The sequence below is a fragment of the Schistocerca nitens genome, chromosome 4 (genome assembly GCF_023898315.1).
Source record: "Schistocerca nitens isolate TAMUIC-IGC-003100 chromosome 4, iqSchNite1.1, whole genome shotgun sequence".
Lineage (NCBI taxonomy): Eukaryota > Metazoa > Arthropoda > Insecta > Orthoptera > Acrididae > Schistocerca > Schistocerca nitens.
In genome coordinates, this window is record NC_064617.1 from 493,783,507 (window position 1) to 493,804,393 (window position 20,887).

Below are 20,887 nucleotides of genomic sequence, written 5' to 3' on the forward strand. Positions count from 1 at the left end.
GTAACATTTTTAGTTCAAGCACGAAGAAATGTGGATGTTGGTATTCTGTATATCGTTTACGTTGCCGCGCAAAGTTATGAAAAGATCTAACCAATCACAAGTCTCGTATTCAAAATGAAATGTTGTTTGAAAACACTACGCGTCCTGTAGTAATCAAAAATGTTGTTAATTATGGGATATAAGCGTTCTTAACTTAAGTCTTATCATGTTGCAGACAAAGTTATGAACTTCACTCTTCAGTGTACAAAAATATAAACTTGATTACACAGTTGTATTTGCGTACTATTTCTTGTGTCGCAGTCACATAGATGCTCAAGTTTTCAAATGTAACGTACACTTTGTTCGAAGTTGTCTAGGTCGTTATGATCGTTATGTTAGTTTGTGGATAAGGAGATGTGAGTTCCATTATTACCACGTTGTGCGGTTGTCAAGTAAGTATAATTTGAAACTGTTTCTTTTGATGTGTATGAAAATGATCTGTATGTATAAATGTATACATTGCGGAGGTCTGTGGGACCCTAATGATAATATGCGCGATGCACAGTTTAATACAAAACTATCTGCAGTGGCTTACAGTATATCTGAAAATAAATACTCAATTTTCAGCTATGTTAGATTTAGTTCATAACGATTATTTTCGTAATACAGTCGACTTTTTTGTGAAGAGATTCGGAATTTGTGATTTGTTGGAGTTAAAGCACTGAATTTTGAAGTACTAAACATGAACTTAAAAGTTGAAGTTAAAACTAGAGTTCGAATGCAAAACTCCAGCTTAAAAGTTGGCGTAAAGATGTTATTTATTGCCCACTGTTAATTTATAAATAAAGGGAAGAAGAGAAAGTACTTCATTTGCCTGTTTAAGCTACATTAAGTTTTTTCATTAAAAGGAAAACAGTATTATGCACCAGAAACTTTTGTATAAGAAATCCGTATTCGTTTTTCTCCCAGTAACATATAATCCAGCACCTTAGAAGATTAATACCGATTTTAGCCCTCACCAACTTCCACTTTTGTTATACAGTGATTAATAAATATTGTATTAGATTTCCGTGTGCAGCTCTCTTAATAATGCGCATTAAATGTTGGGTCAATTCTTTGTTTTCTTTGAAGTTTGCAGCAGATATTGATATCTAACAAAAGTTTTTGACATGGAGCTTCAGTCAAATAAGGAAAATGATGGCCACATAATTATTTGGTGGAAAATTTGTGGTATAAGAAGTAATATACTGAAATGAAATTAGGCCTGCATGGAAAAGTTTGAGTTACTGGGTTGTGTGATGTCATAGAGGCATCACATCTACTGTTTACGACTGTGTGAAATTAATATGAGGGGTAGTATCTGGGATAGTTGCTTCATGAAGGCCAGATTTGGACACATGTTCTATAGTCATAAGCATGCATTTTGAGCTATTGCTTTCTTTGTATTAAAATTCCAATATCATTGTGTGATGAGCCTTGGATGAGTGAAAGGTCAATAAATATTATGCCATGGAACTTTTTGGCCTGCTGATAAGTGGGTTCAGTGTGGTACTATATGACCTGTTGCTTATTCCAGTTTATCAAGAACACAACTAATTTTACTTTGTACTAATCTTGTTGTTAAAGAAACCCAATTTCTGTTGAAAAATGTGGAGCAAAGTGATGTAGCTTGGTTAGCACACGGGACCCTCATTAAGTCACATCAGGCAAATGCTGGTAAGATTCCTTTGAAAGGGCACTGCGGAAAACATTCAGAGCTTGTGCTATGTCTCTAATGATCTCAATGCCGGTGGGATGTAAAACCCTGTAGTTAGGATGGCGTACGAAGCTCTGACAGCTCACAATGCTGTTGGCAGTTTTAATGTGTGAAGTGCTAACAGCTGTAGGCGAAAATGGTAGTTGTGTACAGATCTGTGACCACACTGAGGTGTTGTCATAGGGGTGTTCACAAAACCGCGTTACGTTATTGGTCGAGGTTGAACTGTGAAGCTGCTGTGCCCAGCCCACTGCAGCTGACAGGATCAACTACTGCCGGTTCAACTATAGTTTCCTGTCCTTTTGGAAAAAAGTGATAAAACATGGTCACATGATGGTGAAGATTTTCCATACTTATGGAGTGTCTACATGCCTTCCATGACCCACGCGAATGTGCTTCCAGGTGGTCTAGATTGCCCGATGCTGGTCAAATCCACAAGGTTTCTTCTGGATGCATGGCAGTTTCACATGGTGGATGACAGTAGTGTGAACTGAAATTTTTTTGTCTGAGTTGACATTTTCGTCCCTTATGTTGTATTATGTGACCTTAGAAATGCTTAACGAAGAGCAGAGGTGGGGGAAGAATCCCTGCCTCACACTTGCAGGGCTGAAAGTGTACACCAGAGATCTGTGATTTTATGCAGGTCTGATACTTGGTCATAGGGATCACCAATCTTCCTGCTGTCATGGTCCCTCACTCTGTAAATCCAGGTTACTCTCTTTACCCTTTTCAAAATGAGATGATGTGTAATGCAAAGCAGAGTATATGAAGCAGTAGGTAATGGCTGTTGTCAATTACTTTTTGAGGCTGGCTGTGTTACATAAACGGTAATAGAGGCCAAACTTGGCACAACCGTGATTCAAACCACCAGTCACCAGAAACAGCCACGTGAAATCCTCTGCAGTGTGTGTGTTTCTTATAATGGGTAATTTATTGAATTATGTGCAAATTTCATGTTGTATGTTGATTTTAATGCATTTCATTTTGAAATGAGAATGGTTACAAATTTGGAAATTGCTGTTAACAATAGGCTGGTGGACAGAAGTGTCAGGTAGAGCTTTTACGTGTGCTTATCGGAACAATGACAGTGATTTTTGTTAAAACAGCTGTATAATTGTGCCTTTTGAAGTTACAGCATTTTGACATTTTATAAATTTTGTGTCCTTCCACAAAATTTTCTTTGTGAATGTTTGCTTGTTGTTTGGCCATTTAATAAGAATCACATGAAAAACATGTGCAGAAGAAATAAGGCCCTGATTTTCTGTAGATTCACAGTAATGAAGACATGAAATGTTTTTTTTTATTTTGGTCATTGTATTTAGGTAATGGGTGTGTTTGTGTAAAATGTCTTTATAATGTGGCTGTACCACCACCTCCCTAGTCCTTAGTTGGAAGAGTTTGGGCCATTAAGTTATTGCTTGTTGTTTATATTCTTTTGATTACTTGAAATTAGTAAGAATGTCACACTCACTGCCCCTGATGGAGAGCCTTCACCCCCCACTTTTTTTTATTGTTATTCCCCTCTCCCTGACTTAAGTGAAGTATGTAGGATGCTGCTCTAAGAATTACTTTCAGTTGTTCCAGTTTCTATTGTTAGATGTCATTTCTTTAAAATACCACTTACACAATCCAAAAGAGTTTGTATTCTTTCATGTATTGTACAGCTTAAGCTGATTACCTTGTAAGGGAAGTGGTTATGATTTAATACTCTGTGAAGCTGTTTTGGAAGACAAAATTAAATATTAATTCCTATTATTTGTCATCTGTTTTGGAGCCATCATTGGAAAAACAGTGAGCAGACAAGTTTTATGATTTTTTCATAAAACCAAATCTCTGTAGGGCTTTTCCCCATCCAATTTAATTTGAAGAGCTTAGCTATGAATCATGGAAATGGGTGACTATAACAGGTCTCTCTCTCTCTCTCTCTCTCTCTCTCTCTCTCTCTCTCTCTCTCTTTTATTTTTTTAAATTGAAATTGTTAATGTAGCTCATTGGGGTGTGACACAGTATCTCCTACAGAGCAATTTCCTTCAATTTTTGTATTTATACTTTAATACATTTTGCTGTGGTTTTCAGCAGTCTTCTGTTGTCTAGGCATGTAATGCTGTTTCATTAATTTTTCACACACAAATTCCTGCCATGTAGCAGTTATGTATATTGTGACACCCACTGTGACTTTGCCTCAAAGTGGAAATAATTCTCCTGAAGGTTGGTGTTCCACAAAGGCTAACAGAAAAGACTGCAAACAATAAGTGGGGGCAGCAGGAATGATGTGTAAAGCAAATCTTCTTGCAAATAAAGAAAGACTGTGGGTGGTTCTGTGCCATGTAGTCTAGAGGTTCATGCATGACCTTGGATTCTGACCAAATTTTTTATGATAATTAATTCATTACTTCCAGAGACATAGTAATTTGTTTGAGCCCATAGTACACCTGTCAACTTGTATCTGTGTTTTCAGAATCTTTCACAAAAAGTCTTCTGCAAACTTTATTAAACTCTTTTCATAAGAAAGATCATGTCCTAAACTACATAATACTAAGTTTGGTTTTGCAGTGTGAGCATATAAGGTCGTCAAAAAGAATGGGAAAATGGAGGTGCATTGAAAATGGGCACAAATTCCGCTGGTACTCAAATCTGACATCTTTTGTTATGTTCTACTATTGGGAATACAATCAAAAGTCTTGATGGCTAGCAAATGAGACAGTCAGGATAACTAACAAATTCAAAATAGATGTCTTTTGTCACAACTAAATGTGATATTCCATTCTGTTTCTCTGCTATAACAGAATCAAACTGGTTGTAAACTTCACAGTTTAACTTTCATTACCAAAGCTGTGGAGATCATGGTAGTAAAATTGTTGCATATCAGCTGCAGCACACATCATATAAATAGCGTACAGGTTTTACAGCACTGCCACATTGTTTAAATTTTGGAGAAGTTCACAGGAATCTTCGTGACATTTTTTTGAAATGGATTCATGTTATAGAAAGTTATTTATGTATTTTTTTATTTTACAATGCTAGTGTTAGCTATATTCTTTAATTCTGCTTTAAGGTATATTGTACTTTATGCTGGCATAGTTTGCGGTTAATGTAGAACATTTTTGTACATATGAATAATTGTATAAATGTGTTGGTATGGTCTGTGGTGGTTTAACCACTGACAGGTCCTTTCAAAAGTGAGAAAAACAGCATCCCCATCGCCATAGGGGCCATGCCTAATAGCTTTGCAACAGTAGCATGGGTGAATTTCTTTACTACATGTTACCAAACATAATGGTTTCTTTAACCAGGATCGCAAGCTGATGACACATTTGTGTAAGTCAGAGGTCAGAGTTAGAAGAGGTTTCTTTTAGGATCCTAAACTTAAGTGTGCATCAAACTACTTGAATTTTTTACATGTGTCTTTAATTTGCTGTAGAATGCTGAAATTTTGGTAAGACAGAACCCAAGAAAATTACATTTTAAAATGTGATTACCTTAAATTATTAGAGCCAAAAAAGAGAAAACTATTCTTTTTATTTTATTCCGTGTCCCCTTTCATTAAAAGAAATTGTAAAGCTGGATATTGTAGAGAGTCTTGGCAGTTTTTATTACTATAGTTAATTTCCCTTGTCATTAGGACTTTTTATATTATCTTTCACAGTGTCTGCTAAACAGTTGTCAAACAGAATGAAAGGTGACAGATTTCAGTACTAGCAGTGTATGAGCCCATTTTCAGTGCACCTCCATATTATAGCTTTTTGCCCTAAATGTTTGCATTGCAAAACGAAATACAATTTTTATAGGTGGTTTAGAACATTGTCTTTCTAATGAAAATGGTTTAGAGGAGCTAGCAGAAGACTGTAACTGAGCCGAAAATAGCCATTTTTGGCATTTTTAGAAAAAACTTCATTTTTGTCCTCTAGTTCGTAAACTATTTGAAAGCAGTGGAAGAACAAAATTTTATATTTGAAGACCTTGTATTGGTAAGTTATTATGAGCAAAGTTTCAGGTTTATCTTGCAAATACTTCCTGAGATAAAAAGTTAAACTTCACCTTTATTTCGAATGTCAATTTCGTCGGCTAACTTCGCATCAAATTACCCGTATAAGAATTGCTTAGGAAATAGGTTTTTATTATTTTACTTAAGAGAGTGCATAATGTTATAAAAGATGATCTGTTTTGGTTCTTTCAAGAAAATATTACTGGAGATGTTATGCCTCTAAGTTGCCAAAAACTCATGGATGCACTATTGAGAGCTACACTATGTGGTCAAACAAATGACTACCTCTCTGTAAGTGTTAAATTGACGAAAGTAAAATGTGCAAACATTCACACACAATTTTGGGGATATCCATTGTAGTCATGTGGGAACGTTTTCGAAATTGGACTACTTGGCATGGAATGGCCCAGATGCTATTTTATCAAACAGTGGAAACTCCAGGTAGGAATATCTGCAATGTTGGAAAGGATAGATTGCTACTTACCATAAAGAAGACACACAAACTTGCAGACAGGCACAATTAAGACATTCGGCGCACGCGCGCGCACACACACACACACACACACACACACACACACACACACACACACACACACACACACACACACACCTACCTTATGCACACATGACTGCCAACTCCAGAATCTCAGGCTGGAATGCAACATCTTGTGGGATGCAAGCAGCAATCTGGAGGGGATGGGGAAGATAGTAGTGTGGATGGCAAGAGAGACAAATGCTGTCCGTGGAATGTGCAGGGACTGGACAGCCAACAGGCCCAGTGTCAGAAAGTTTTGGGGCAGAAAGGTGGGGAAAACAGGAACTAGAAAAGAGAGGAGCAGGGAGAGGTGGGCGGATGCGTTGGCAGATGGCTGCAAATAAACAGGGTGGGGAATGAGAATGGTTAAGAGATGATAGGACAGAGAGGGGTGGAAACTGTTGGGTGGAGGATGTGGGACAGTATGTTACCGTAGGTTGAGGCCAGGATAATTACAGGAGTGGAGGATGGAGATTTCAGAAAAGTTGGTGGTGGAGGGAAGGATAGAGATGGCTCAGGTATTGAAGCAGCTGAGCTGTATGTTGCACCACAGGGTGCTCTACTTTGCTCTTGGCCACATTTGGCAGTGGCCGTTGGTCTTGGTAGACAGCTGACTGGTAGTCCTACCAATACAAAAAGCTGCACGATGATTGCATCATAGCTGGTAAATGACATGGCTGCTTTCACAGGTGACCCAGCCCCTGATGAGTAAGATAAATCTGTGATAGAACTGGAGTAGGAAGTGCTTTGTGGGTGGATTGGACAGGTTTTGCACTTGCGTCTTCCACAAGGCTATGATCCTTGTGGCAAGGGGTTGGGATTGAGAGTGGCATAGGGATGGACTAGGAAGTTGTGGAGGTTGGGTGCATGATGGAACACAACTTAAAATAGGAGAGATAGGAAGTATCTCTGGTAGGATGACCATCATTTCAGGGCATGATGATAAGTAATCAAAGCTGTGGTGAAGGATGTGGTTCTGTTGTTCCAGTCCGGGATGGTACTGGATGGTGAAGGGGACATTCTTTTGTGGCTGTTTCTTGAGGTGGTTGGAGGACTGGGGGTGTGAGGGGGGGGGGAAATGGTACAGGAGATCTGTTTGCAGGCTAGGTCTGGGGTAGTGCCTGTCTGTGAAGGCCATGGTGAGACCCTCAGCATAGTGAGCAAGGGAGTTTTTTTGGCACTAAAAGTATGCCAGCTCCAGGTGGCCAAGCTATATGGGAGGTATTTTTTGATTTGAGATGTATGACAGTTGTCAAAATGCAGGTACTGTTGGTGGTTGGTAGGTTTAATGTAGACAGAGGTGCAGATGGAGCCATCAGAGAGGAGGAGGTCAACATCTAGGACAGTGGCATGCTGGGTTGAGGAGGGCCACATGAAGTGTATCAGAGAGAAGGTGTTGAGGTTATGAAGGAACAAAGTAGGGGATCTTGGCTGTGGGTCTAGATTATCGAGATATCAATGAACCAGATTAGGGGTTTGGTGTTTCGGGAGGCTAGGAAGGTCTGTTTTTTAGATGGCCCATAAAAAGTTTGGTATAGGAGAGTGCCATGTGGATGCCCATAGCTGTGCCACGGATTTGTTTGTTCACCTGCTACTGCAAAGCACATCTCCATGACACAGACATCCCAGAAGCACTTCTCCTTGCACAAGATACTACTAGCTTGCAATCTCTACCCTGTACATCACGTCTCTGAAATTGAATCCCTTGCTCCCTAGCACCTGGAGGAGATTTCTAGACACCATCTTCATAAATTATCCCATCTGCTGACATCCTACTGCCACCTCGGGGCACCACTGTCCAACTCCTATTGTAGCCACAGTGTTCTTCCTTGTCCACCCCTCATAGCAGCTACACCCTGCCTAGCTGACCTTCTCATCTTGCCACACCCCCCAGAACTCCCTCTACCAAATCCATAGCCAAAACATCCCCATAACACTGTTGTTGACCAAATCAAAACCCTTGGCTCGATAGAAGTTATAGTCCTATCCAAAGGCCTCACATTCAGCCCTGCACTGAAATTTAACCATGCTGGTCATGCCAAAGAGTGGATAGTGAAGGTTTGAGAAAGGTGTTACATGAGATGATTAAAAGCAAGAGGAAGAATGGTATAACAGATTATGCTCGAATGATGAACAAAAGTGGACAAGATGTAGAGAATAAGGGGGAACTCAAGAATATGTGGAAGGAGTTTTTTGAAGAACTCCTGAACGTGAATGGAGAGATGGATGAGGAGGAACAAGCTGAGGAGAAAAAAAGAGGAGGAACAGCAAATAGAAAAAGACCTTACGTGGGGAGAACTGGAAGAGGCATTGGGGAAGATGAAGGGAAGGAAGTCACCAGGTATGGATGAGCTAAGTTTAGAGATAGATAGAGCAGCAGGAGAGGTGGGGATACGTCCCATCTTTTAAGAAGGGCAATCGAAAAGAGTGCAAGAACTATCGGGGGATAACATTGATGAGTCATTGTGCAAAGATTTTTGAGAAAGTTTTGGAAGCACGAATTCGAGCAAAATTGGGAGGAGGAATGAGAGAAGAGCAACATTGCTTCAGAACAGGAAGGTCCACAGTGGATCTAATTTTTGCTGTAAGACAATTGCAGGAACAGCACTGTGAATATGGAATAGAGCTATTACCTACCTTCCTGGACATTGAAAAAGTATATGATAGTGTACGTAGAATCAAAGTGTGGAAAGCCCTGAAGAACAGAGGAGTAGCAAAACAGATTATTTGGAGGATAAGGAAAATGTGCCATGGAAGTGTGAGCTGTTTTAGAGTGGGGGGGGGGGGGGAGACCAGCTGGGATTGAACAGAAGAATGGCTTGAGGCAGGGAAGTGTACTGTCACCATTACTCTTCATTGTATTGATGGATGATATAATGAATACAGTAGTGCAATTAATTGGTGAAAGGAATATGAAAGCTATGGTGTTTGCAGATGATCTGACGGTTTGGGGGAATGAGGGGGAGGGAAGTGAAAGAGCGGTTGGACGTATGGGAATGAACAGTACAAGAATATGGGATGAAATTTAGTATAAGTAAGAGTGAGATAATTATCACAAGAAAGGAGAGAGGAACAATGTGAACAACAATTGGTAGGGAACGATTGAGGAGAGTGGAGAGTTTAAAGTACCTAAGAAGCCTGGTGCAGGAAGGTGGAAAAAAGACAGAGAAATAAATGAGCGGGGGAGAAAAGCGGAAGCATTTCGCAAGTGTCAGAAGCCCGATATCGAGCAAGGATGCACCCCACATCAGTAAAAAGGTTGTGTACCAGTCATACTATGTCCCTATCGTGACATACGTATCAGAAATGTGGGTTATGAAAGGAATAGAGAAAATCAAAGTGCAAGCTAGTGAGATGAAATTCTTGAGAAACAGTATTGGAGTGACAAAGATGGACAGGTTAAGAAATGATAGGATCAGAAAGTTAAAGAAAGTGGAACCATTGCAGGAGGAGATAGAGAAATCAGTGCTGAGATAGTATGGACACGGTATAAGAGAATGGAGGAGAAGATGATCAGGAGCATACACGAGATGAAACTGGAAGGAAAGAGACAAAGAGGAAGACTGAGAGACAGGTGGCTGAAAGGAGTAGAGGAATGTGTCCAGAAGAAAGAAGACTGGACCAAGGTGAAGATGGAGAGTCATATGTTCCATACAGACCCGGCCAGAGGCTGGAAACTGTCCAAGGTGGTGGTGGTGGTGGTGGTGGTGGTGGTGGTGGTGGTGGTGGTGGTGGTGGTGTCAAAGAGCTATTCTCCTTCTCCCAGTCCCTGCAGGGGAAGCACTTTGCCGCCAATTGCTCCAACCAAAACCATTCTTAATTCCAACATTGAACCCTGCCTTTTTCGGTTCATGCCACCATTCAACTGTGATCCTCACCCTCCCGCTACCTAGCCATCTGCTGGTCACATTTAGAAATACCTTATGCCGGTATTACACTATCAAATTTCTTTTTCAAAGATGTGATCAAATATTTTGTCAAATATATTTGATGAAGATCTTTGACCTAGCATTAGAAGGGGTATTACACTGTCATCATATTTTTCCAGAATGAGATTTTCACTCTGCAGCGGAGTGTGCGCTGATACGAAACTTCCTGGCAGATTAAAACTGTGTGCCCGACCGAGACTCTAACTTGGGACCTTTGCCTTTCGCGGGCAAGTGCTCTACCATCTGAGCTACCGAAGCACGACTCACGCCCGGTACTCACAGCTTTACTTCTGCCAGTACCTCGTCTCCTACCTTCCAAACTTTACAGAAGCTCTCCTGCGAACCTTGCAGAACCTGAAAGAAAGAATATTGCGGAGACATGGCTTAGCCACAGCCTAGGGGATGTTTCCAGAATGAGATTTTCACTCTGCAGCGGAGTGTGCGCTGAAATGAAACTTCCTGGCAGATCAAAACTGTGTGCCCGACCGAGACGAGGTACTGGCAGAAGTAAAGCTGTGAGTACCGGGCGTGAGTCGTGCTTAGGTAGCTCAGATGGTAGAGCACTTGCCCGCGAAAGGCAAAGGTCCCGAGTTAAGAGTCTCGGTCTGGCACACAATTTTAATCTGCCAGGAAGTATCATATTTTTCGTCAAAGTTCAAAATGGGCTGACAACAACTACTTATTAACTGCAGCAGTTGCATGTACCACAGTTGCACTGTGTGCACATGCGGAAGAGAAGTGGGGGAAAAAAAGGAAACATACCTGGGTGAAGCCGTGGGTTTTACGACGACACGATAAAAGCATTCAACAAAACTTGTTACGTGAGCTTATAGTGGAGGACGTCAAGTCGTGCATCAGTTACTTAAGAATGGATGAGCATACATTTCTGTATGTGCTCAATGAAGTGTTTCCTCATATCACAAAGCACAATATTCACTTAAGAACTGCTACATCTGCAGAAGACAGGCTCACTGTAACACTCAGATTCCTTGCTACAGGAGAGGGTTGGCTCAGGTCAGGTCTCCAATCTTCTTAATCTGTTTTTGTATTCAGCGTGCCTCACATTGTAAAGCGCCTCATCAGCTTCATACATCTCTATTAATTTTGTTGTTGTCGGCACACACCAGTTGTATTTACCGGCAATGTTTATAAAAACATTACAGATGACAGAACGTTGCAGCGATGCTAGCGCTCCCTGTGGTAACATGTCACATTGCACTGAACAGAAGACAAGAGACTTCTTTGATCAAATCTACAGCGAGGCCCTAGATTTGATCAAATATTGGATGACATTTGACAAAGTTCCCTATTACACCATCAAATATCTTTGACAAAGATTTTTGACAGTGTAATACCGACCTTACCTCGAACTTACCCTCACCATCCTTCCCCAGATCCATTCCTTAGAACACCAACCTTTCAGTTGAAAAAAGAATAGCCATACACAACCTCGAAACAAATCCAGACCTAATCATCTTACCTGCAAAGGTTCCACCACTGTTATGAACTGTAGTGACTACATGGCAGAAGGCCTCCACCAATTATCTGACTCCTCCACCTATAAACTTGGCCAGAGTGAGCCCATCTCAGAAGTCCAACACAAGTTCCAATCCCTGCTTAAAGCCTTAAGCCCTTCCCGGAACATCTTCCCTGAATCCATTTCCCTCCTAACCTCTGACACCCCACATGCCCTCTGTCTACATGCTCCCCAAAATCCACAAACCCAACAACCCTAGACGCCCTATTGTGGCTCGTTAGTGTGCCCTCACTGAAAGAATTTCGGCACTAGATTGACCAATACTTCCAACCAGTTGTCCGTCAAGGACACTGCTCACTTCTGCCACCAACTCCCCACCATCCCAAGCCCTTTACCTCCTCGATCCTGTTGGCCCCACCTTCTTCTACAGCAAGAGACTTCATGCCCATGGTCTTGCCGCTATTGAACACAGTCTTTCTCAACGTTCTTTAGACTCCAAATCCACTACCTCATTCCTCGTATACAGGGTGTGTCAAAAAAATGTATACACACTTTGAAGCGTCATAGAAAATTCATTTACCGTTCTACAATGTTAAATTTCTGGAAATGGAAACCTTAAAGTCCAGTTGGAAAAATAAATGGACTTTGCAAATGTGATTAATGTTCAAACTGGTGGCCTTCAGAATCACTACATTTCAGAGTACGAGTCACCACTGATTCTGTACATCATACCAAAGTGTCCAATGAGATTTCTGCACACACTGCCTAAATCTCATTACAAAGTGTGTCCAGGTTACGTGGTTTACGTTTGTACACCTCATCTTTTACTGTGCCCCATAAGAAGAAATTTAGCGGTGTGAGATCTGGAGAGCGTGCAGGAAACTAGATTGGTCCCCTGCGTCCTATCCACTGGCCTGGCACATTCTGATCCAGGTATGCTCGTACGTACCTATGATAGTGTGGCGGGGTGCGATCTTGTTGGAAATAAAACTCATCATTACTGTATAATGCACGAATGACATGGAATATGGAGTAGGCAAGCATTGTTAGGTACATTTCTCCAGTAACAGTACCTTCAAAGCAGAAAGGCCCAATGAGTCCCCTTGCAGACAAACCACACCACACATTTACACCAGGCAAATTCACAGCCTTTTAAACTGTAATGTGAGGATTATCTTCAGGCCAGAACACACAATTGTGCCTATTGACTGTTCCATTGAGTTTGAATTGGGCTTCATCCGACCAAATTATGCTACCCATAAATCCCGGTTCACATCTCACCATCTCCTGAACCCATTCACAAAATTCTAACCTTCAATCTGGATCGTTGTCACTAAGCTGTTGCACCAGCCTTGGAGTGTACACACGAAACTTGCCTTTCTTCAGAATGCGTAGCACACTACTAGCACTTACATAACCCTCATGTGCCGCTTGCCTTGAAGAGTTTTGAGGCAAACGCTGAAACAGTTCCAAGACCGCTGTTGTGGAATCATCACTTGTGGCTGTACGAGGTCGCACTGATCAACCTTTATGCACATCACACAATGTTCCATGAATTTTGAATTTGTCTCGTAGACGTGTAATTGTTAACCTTGAAGGTGGCTCTGTACCATACTCAGTTATCCATTGTCTTAGAACCGCAGCTACAGTCTCAAACTTCCAGCACCCCTTAATTATCTGCTTCCGCACTTCAAAGCTCAAACACACGCCCGCCACATTGCAGTTACTTCTTTGCCACTGCTGCCACCTGTTGAAGAAACATAACATTATTTTCTCACAGATATTTAACCTTGTAGAACGGGAAATAAAATTGTCTGACAGTTCAAAGCGTGTATACATTTTTTTGACGCACCCTGTACTTTAATAACTTTATCCCAACCCACAACTACTTCTCATTTGAAGAGAATATACATAAACAAATCCATGGCACAGATGTGGGCACCCACATGGCACCCTCCTATGCCAATCTTTTTATGGGCCATTTAGAAGAGACATTCCTAGCCTCCCGAAACACCAAACACCTAGCTTGATTCAGGTTCATTGATATCTTCATAATTTTGACCAGTGCCAAGACACCCTATCTTTGTTGCTTCACAACCTCAACACCTCTCCCACTTGCTTCATGTGGACATCCTCAACCCTGCATGCCACTTGCTTCTCACTGATGGTTCCGTCTGCACCTCTGTCCATGTTAAAACCACCAACAGTACCTGTCAAGGTGATGGTCTACCGATGTGACGTCAAACCCTATATCCCTCCCCCAATACGTTGCTTTAAGTGCTGGAAGTTCGGTCACATGTCCTCTCGCTGTACTTCTAGCCTCACATGTCGAGATTGTGGACGCCCATCTCATCCCGATACTCCTTGTGCTCCGCCTCGCGTCTGTGTCAGCTGTGGAGAGCCTCATTCCCCTTGCTCGCCGGACTGCAGTATCTTACAGAAAGAACGCAAAATCATGGAATATAAGACCCTGGACCGACTGACCTACACTGAGGCTAAGCGGAAATTTGAATGGTTATATCCCGTGCGCATGATGTCATCTTATGCCTCCACTGTCACTCCTGCTCCAGCTCCTTCAGCTGCAAGACATACAGTCAGCTCTCAGTCAGAGGACCTCACCTGCCCCCTTGACGATGGGGGCCCCTTCTCTCGTTGTTGCTCCCACACCATCTACCTCGGGAGCAGCACCCGCTAAACCACTGGGGACACCAGTCCCCACTTCTAAGCCGGAGAAGCGTAAGTCTTCTTCGGCTTCTCTCGCTCGGAAGGGATCCCTTGGGTCACTCCCTTCCCAGGTTCCTACCAGCGGCACAGCAGACACCAACCAGTGGCTGAAGAAGCCACAGGTCGCTGGTCGACGGGCTTCGCGATCCTCTTGGGTCCCGGAGACTGACTCCAATAAGCCCTCTCAACAACGGCAACCAAAGGAACAGCGAGAGAAAACGACTTTGAAGACGTGTAAGACCAAAACACCTGCGGTGGCACCTACTCCACCGCTACCTAAAAGCTCTGCGTCTGATGATGTGGAGATCCTTGCGTCCGCTGAGGACCTCGATCTCGCCGGTCCCTCAGACGCAATGGATAGCACTTGCACGGGTGCTCCATCGGAGGCAGCAGGTGACCCAGCAGCGTAATCTGCCTTCCCAGTCGCGTCACGCCTTTCTCCGCCATGGACAATACCATCCTCCAGTGGAACTGCAGCGGTTTCTTCCACCATATAGCTGAGCTCTGCCAACTTATCAGCCTTCACACTTTCTTCTTCATTGCTCTTCAGGAAACTTGGTTTCCAGCAATGCGAACCCCTGCCCTCCGTGGCTATCGGGGTTATTATAAGAACCGGGCAGCATATGAAAGGGTGTCTGGTGGCGTCTGCCTCTATGTCCTTCACACTCTGCACAGCGAGTCTGTCCCTCTCCAAACACCTTTAGAGGCTGTCGCTGTTTGGGTGTGGACGCCACAGGCTGTTACCGTCTGCAGTCTTTACCTTCCACCGGATGGTGATGTCTCGCAGCATGTCCTGGCTGCGCTGATAGCCCAATTGCCGCCACCTTTTTTGCTATTGGGCGACTTCAACGCCCATAACCCTCTGTGGGGTGGGTCAGTGGCAACAGGTCGAGGTGCCACCGTTGAGCATTTATTGTCGCAGCTCGATCTCTTGATTCTAAATGATGGTGCCTTCACACACTTCAGTGTGGCGCATGGCACATACTCCGCCATTGACCTTTCAATCTGTAGCCCTAGCCTCTTACCGTCTGTCCAATGGAGTGTGCATGACGACCTATGTGGTAGTGACCACTTTCCGATCTTTCTGTCACTACCACAGCGTCACTCTTCTGGGCGCCCTAGCCGATGGGCTATGAATCAGGCTGACTGGGACTTGTTCTCCTCCACTGCCGCTATTGAGCCTCTCTCTAATGATGACATTGATGCGGTGGTTCAATCGGTCACCACCGGCATCGTTACTGCCGCCGAATCTGCCATTCCCCGTTCCTCTGGGTCCCCTCGGCGGCGGACTGTACCTTGATGGTCACCTGAGATCGCTGCAGCGATTAAAGATCGCCGGCGGGCGCTACAGCGTCACAAGCGACATCCCTGCATTGAACACCTCATCACCTTCAAACGGCTACGTGCACGGGCCCGCCGCCTTATCCGCCAAAGCAAGCAGGAGTGCTGGGAGCGGTGTGTGTCCACCATTGGCCTCCATGTCTCTCCATCGCAGGTCTGGGCCAAGATCAGACGCCTCTATGGCTATCGGACCCCTGTCAGCGTCCCTGCGCTCTCACTGAATGGAGCAGTTTGTATAGACTCCGACGCAATTGCCAACAGGTTGGCAGAGCATTTTGCTCTTAGTTCCGCTTCTTCCAATTACCCACTGGCCTTCCGCTCCATTAAAGAGCGGATGGAATGTTGGAGCCTTTCGTTTCGCACCTCCCACCCAGAATCTTACAATGCTCCATTCAGTGAGTGGGAATTTCGCAGTGCCCTAGCCGCTTGCCCTGATACCGCTCCTGGACCAGATGGCATCCACTGTCAGATGCTGAAACACCTTTCAGTGGACTGCCAGCGGCGCCTCCTTGATCTTTACAACCGTCTTTGGGTCGAGGGGGAGTTTCCGTCGCAATGGCGGGAAAGCATTGTCATCCCCATTTAGAAACCTGGAAAGAGCCCTCTGGAGGTGGACAGCTACCGTCCCATTAGCCTCACCAACGTTCTTTGCAAGTTGCTTGAACGGATGGTGAGCCGGCGCTCGAATTGGGTACTGGAGTCTCAGGGCCTTCTGGCTCCGTCTCAGGGTGGGTTCCGTAAAGGCCGCTCCGCCACAGACAATCTGGTGAGCCTGGAGTCGGCCATCCGTACTGCCTTTGCCCGCCGTCAGCACCTGGTCGCTGTCTTTTTCGACATGCGGAAGGCGTACGATACGACATGGCATCATCACATCCTTTCTACGCTTCATGGATGGGGTCTTCGGTGTCCTCTGCCGCTTTTTATCCGCAATTTTCTGTCGTATCGTACCTTCCGCGTGCAAGTCGCGGCCTCATATAGTTCCTCCCACGTCCAGGAGATCGGTGTGCCACAGGGTTCTGTTTTAAGTGTCTGCCTGTTTTTAATAGCCATTAACGGGCTCGCTGCGGCCGTGGGCAATTCTGTCTCCACTTCCCTGTATGCTGACGACTTCTGCCTTTACTATAGCTCTATTGGCATTGCAGCTGCTGAACGTCAGCTACTGGGCGCAATCCGCAAGGCACAGTCTTGGGCTGTAGCGCGTGGTTTTTAGTTTTCGGCTGCCAAGACCCGCATGATGCATTTCTGCCGGCGCCGAACGGTCCATCCTGCGCCGCGGCTTTATCTTGACGGCGAACTTCTTGCTGTGGTGGAGACCCACAGGTTTTTGGGTGTACTTTTTGATGCCCGGTTGACTTGGCTGCCTCATATTCGGCAGCTTAAACAGGCGTGTTCGCAGCATCTAAATGCTCTGCGACGCTTGAGCCACACCAGCTGGGGCGTCGACCGATCTACCTTGTTACGGCTCTACCAGGCATTAATCCAGTCCCGTCTGGATTATGGGAGCCTGGCTTATGGCTCCGCTTCCCCATCTGCGTTGCGGGTACTGGACCCAATACTACACAGCGGGATACGACTTGCCACTGGTACCTTCCGCACCAGCCCTGTGGACATCGTACTAGTGGAGGCAGGTGTCCCTCCCCTGCGGTTACGGCGCCAACGTTTGCTGGCCGCTTATGCTGCCCATGTTTTTAGCTTGCCCGGGCATCCAAACTATCGTCTCCTGTTCCCGCAATCGGTCGTCCATCTGCCAGAACATCGGCCCCGGTCTGGTTGTACGATCGCGGTCCGTGTCAAAGAGCTTGTCTCCGGGCTTAGGGTTTTCACTGTTCCACCTCCTTTCCGGGCCACTTTGCGTACTCCCCCATGGTGTGTTCCTCGCCCATGCCTTCGGCTCGACTTGGCACTGGGCCCGAAGGACTCCGTCCCTCCAGAGGCCTTCAGCCGCCGCTTATATTCCATCCTGGTCACGTATCAGGACTGGCATTGTTTACACTGACGGTTCGATGGTTGCTGGTCGTGTCAGGTATGCGCTAACTCTAGGGGACCATTCCGAACAACGTTCCTTGCAGGATGGCTGCAGCGTTTACACTGCTGAACTGGGCGCCATCTTTAGTGCCCTAGAGTATATCCGCTCCTGCTCATGTGAGTCCTTCATTATCTGTAGCGATTCCCTGAGCGGTTTACGAGCTCTCGACCAGTTTCCCCTCGTTCTCGTATGGTGATGGCTATCCATGAGTCCCTGCATATTCTTGCCCGTTGCGGCAGCTCTGTGGTCTTTGTGTGGACCCCCGGTCATGTCGGTATCCCGGGCAATGAACGTGTTGACCGCCTGGCCAAACAGGCCCTCTAGACATTGGCCTTCTGGAGACTGATTTGAGGGCGGTCTTACGCCGCAAAGTTATCTCGCTCTGGGACGCTGAATGGCGTGGTCTGACCACCCGTAACAAACTCCGTGCCGTCAAGGAGACGACGACTGTGTGGCACTCCTCCTTGTGCGTCTCTCGCAAGGAGTCTTTCGTCCTATGCCGACTGCGCATTGGGCGCACACGGATGACCCACGGCCACTTATTGCGCCGTGAGGACCCACCTCTATGTCGCTGCGGCTCCATTTTATCTGTGGTCCACATTTGCTTGGAGTGTGCTTTTAGCTGTGCTCAGGCAGACGTTCGCACTGCCTGACACGCTCCCTGCCCTTTTAACTGATGACCCTGCTATGGCTGGCTTAGTTTTACATTTTATTCGGGCATGGGGTTTTTATCATTTAATATGAGTGTTTATATTTTATTTTATTGTTTTGTGTTTATTCTGGCCTTTGGCCTACGGTTTTAAACTGAGTTTTTAATGTGTTCTCGGTGGTTGGCTTTTCCTTTTTTATTCTATGGTCGGCCAACCACCGCCACACTCCGTGTGATTTTAATTTGTTATGTCTATTCTTTGTCTGAGTTTTTCTTGTCCTGTGTTGTCTGTTGTCTCTATTATCCGTTTTTTACTCTGTGTGGTAGTTTTTAAGCTTTGGAACAAGGGACCGTTGCAGTCTGGTCCCTTTAATCCCACAAACCAACCAACCAACCATAGGTTTATCATATCCCATCAGAGCCCGGGACACTTGTGAAAGCAGCTATATGATTTACCAGCTGTGCTGCAATCATTGCACAGCTTTTTATATTCATGTGGCCACCAACCAGTTGTCTGCCGGGATGAAAGGCCACCGCGAAGCTGTGCGCCACCCTATGGCACAACATGCAGCAAAACATAACACACTTCATTTGGATGGCTGCTTCACTACCCGAGCCATCTTGATGCTTCCCTCCACCACCAGCTTTTCTGAACTGCACCAATGGGAATTATCCTTAAAATAGATTCTCCGCTCCTGTAATTGTCTCTTTCTCAACTTGTGGTCTCCCCTGCAGGTGCGGGGGTTAGAATAGGCCTGAGGTATGCCTGCCTGCCGTAAGAAGCAACTAAAAGGAGTCCCACACCTTTCGGCCTTTATGTGATGGTCCCCTGCAGGGTTTGACCTCCATTTTTCTAAATTTTCCCAAAGAGTGAGCCAATTGGGGAAGGGTCCCTTACATGGTGCATCGTGTCCATCGTGCATTGAGATCTTTAGCCCACTTTCTCGTCATAGCATTGCAGTCCCTCTCATCCTCCATCTCTTGAGTGAGGACACCTTCCTGGGTGTGTTTTCCTCCACCCACTATGCAGTGTCGTTTTCTTCGCTGACGTGCACAGTAGCCAGTCTGTTGTGGTGGAGCCGCCATGTACCCTCTTGGTTGTAGCCCCCTGGCACACGGGGATTTCTCTGCTATGCCTGCGCCATTAACTCCCGCAAATGCCAAGGAGTAGGTGGCTGTTGCCTAGAGGCATTGGGTCTCCCAGCAATGGCCATCCTGCCAGGTGGCCTTCGCTGCGGCTGGGTGGTGCCCATGGGAAGGGCCCCTGGTCGGAGTGGGTGGCATCAGGGCGGATGATGCGCGATGAAGTGTATAATGTCGTCACTTGCTGATGATCAAACGCCAGCAATTTCTAAGTGTTCAAAGTCTCAGTACAATGCAAGGAAATATGATCCTAAATCGTCCCCCTCCCTGGCCACACCATGGGAAGAACCCCAGGTTAAGGATGGCAGCGAAAATTATTCACTCCGTTACCTTGTATGTACGAGAGCTGACGGGGGCTCCTTTGTCTCAATATTTGGACAAGTTTGGGGAGGTGGAGGGCTTGTCCTAAATGCAATCAGGGTCAGTCTTGATAAAAACAGCATCCTCTGCCTTAAGTGCTGGAAGTTCCAGTATGTCTTTCCACTGTACTTCCAGCATCACATATTGAGATTGTGGACATTGATCCCATCACAATACTCAATGTGCCCTGCCTTCCATTTGTGTCAACTGTGGAGAGCATCATTCCCCGTGCTCACCATACTGCAGGATTTTACAGCAAGAAAGGAAAATCGTGGAATAAAAGACGCTGGACCGACTGACCTACACTGAGGCCAAGAGGAAATTTGAGAGCCTACATCCTGTGGCTATGACCTCTTATGCCACTGCGACAAGAACATTTGTAGCCCCATCAGTTCTGAGAGTTCCAGTTGGCTCTCAGAGCCAGAAGACTACACCTGCCCCTAGATGGTGGGGGAGCACATCCCTCACTGTTGCTACCGCACCACCTACCTCGGGAGCACTGTCCCCCCAACCATCGGGGACACAAGTCCCCACTTCTCAGCCAGTGATGCATAAGTCTTCTTCGGCTCCTCTCGATAAGAAGGGGTCCCTTGGATCACTCCCTTCCCAGGTTTCTGCTAGTGGGAGAGATGACACCTGCCAGTGGCTGAAGTGCCCAAAAGAAGCTGGTTGTAGGGCTTCACAATCATCCTCAGTCCCAGAGACTGAATCAGTGAAACCCTCCCAGCCAGAGAAACCCAAGAATTGGCGAGAGAAATCCAGAAAGAAACCCCCCCCCCAAAACCACGGGAATTGCGGTGGCACCCACACCACCGCTGCCTACAAGCTCTGAGGATGAGATTTGTGTTAGCTGAGGACCTAGATCTCACTAGACCCTCAGACACAATGGTTATAGCTTGTTGATAAAATGTCGGTGGCAGCAGATGACCCTGAGGCATAGACTACCTCGTTGAGTGTTTCATGCCTTCCTGGTCTCAGGATCA

General features: G+C 45.3%; 1 protein-coding gene across 1 annotated transcript in view; it reads left to right on the top strand.

Moving 5' to 3' along the window:
- The first annotated feature begins 350 nt into the window (after positions 1–350).
- The window catches only part of LOC126253419 (proliferation marker protein Ki-67-like), an 85,398-nt gene continuing 64,861 nt past the window's right edge, over positions 351–20,887 (top strand). The window contains exon 1 of the mRNA XM_049954743.1: positions 351–431. The gene's annotated coding sequence lies outside the window, so the exon portion shown is untranslated. The remainder of the gene's footprint in view (positions 432–20,887) is intronic.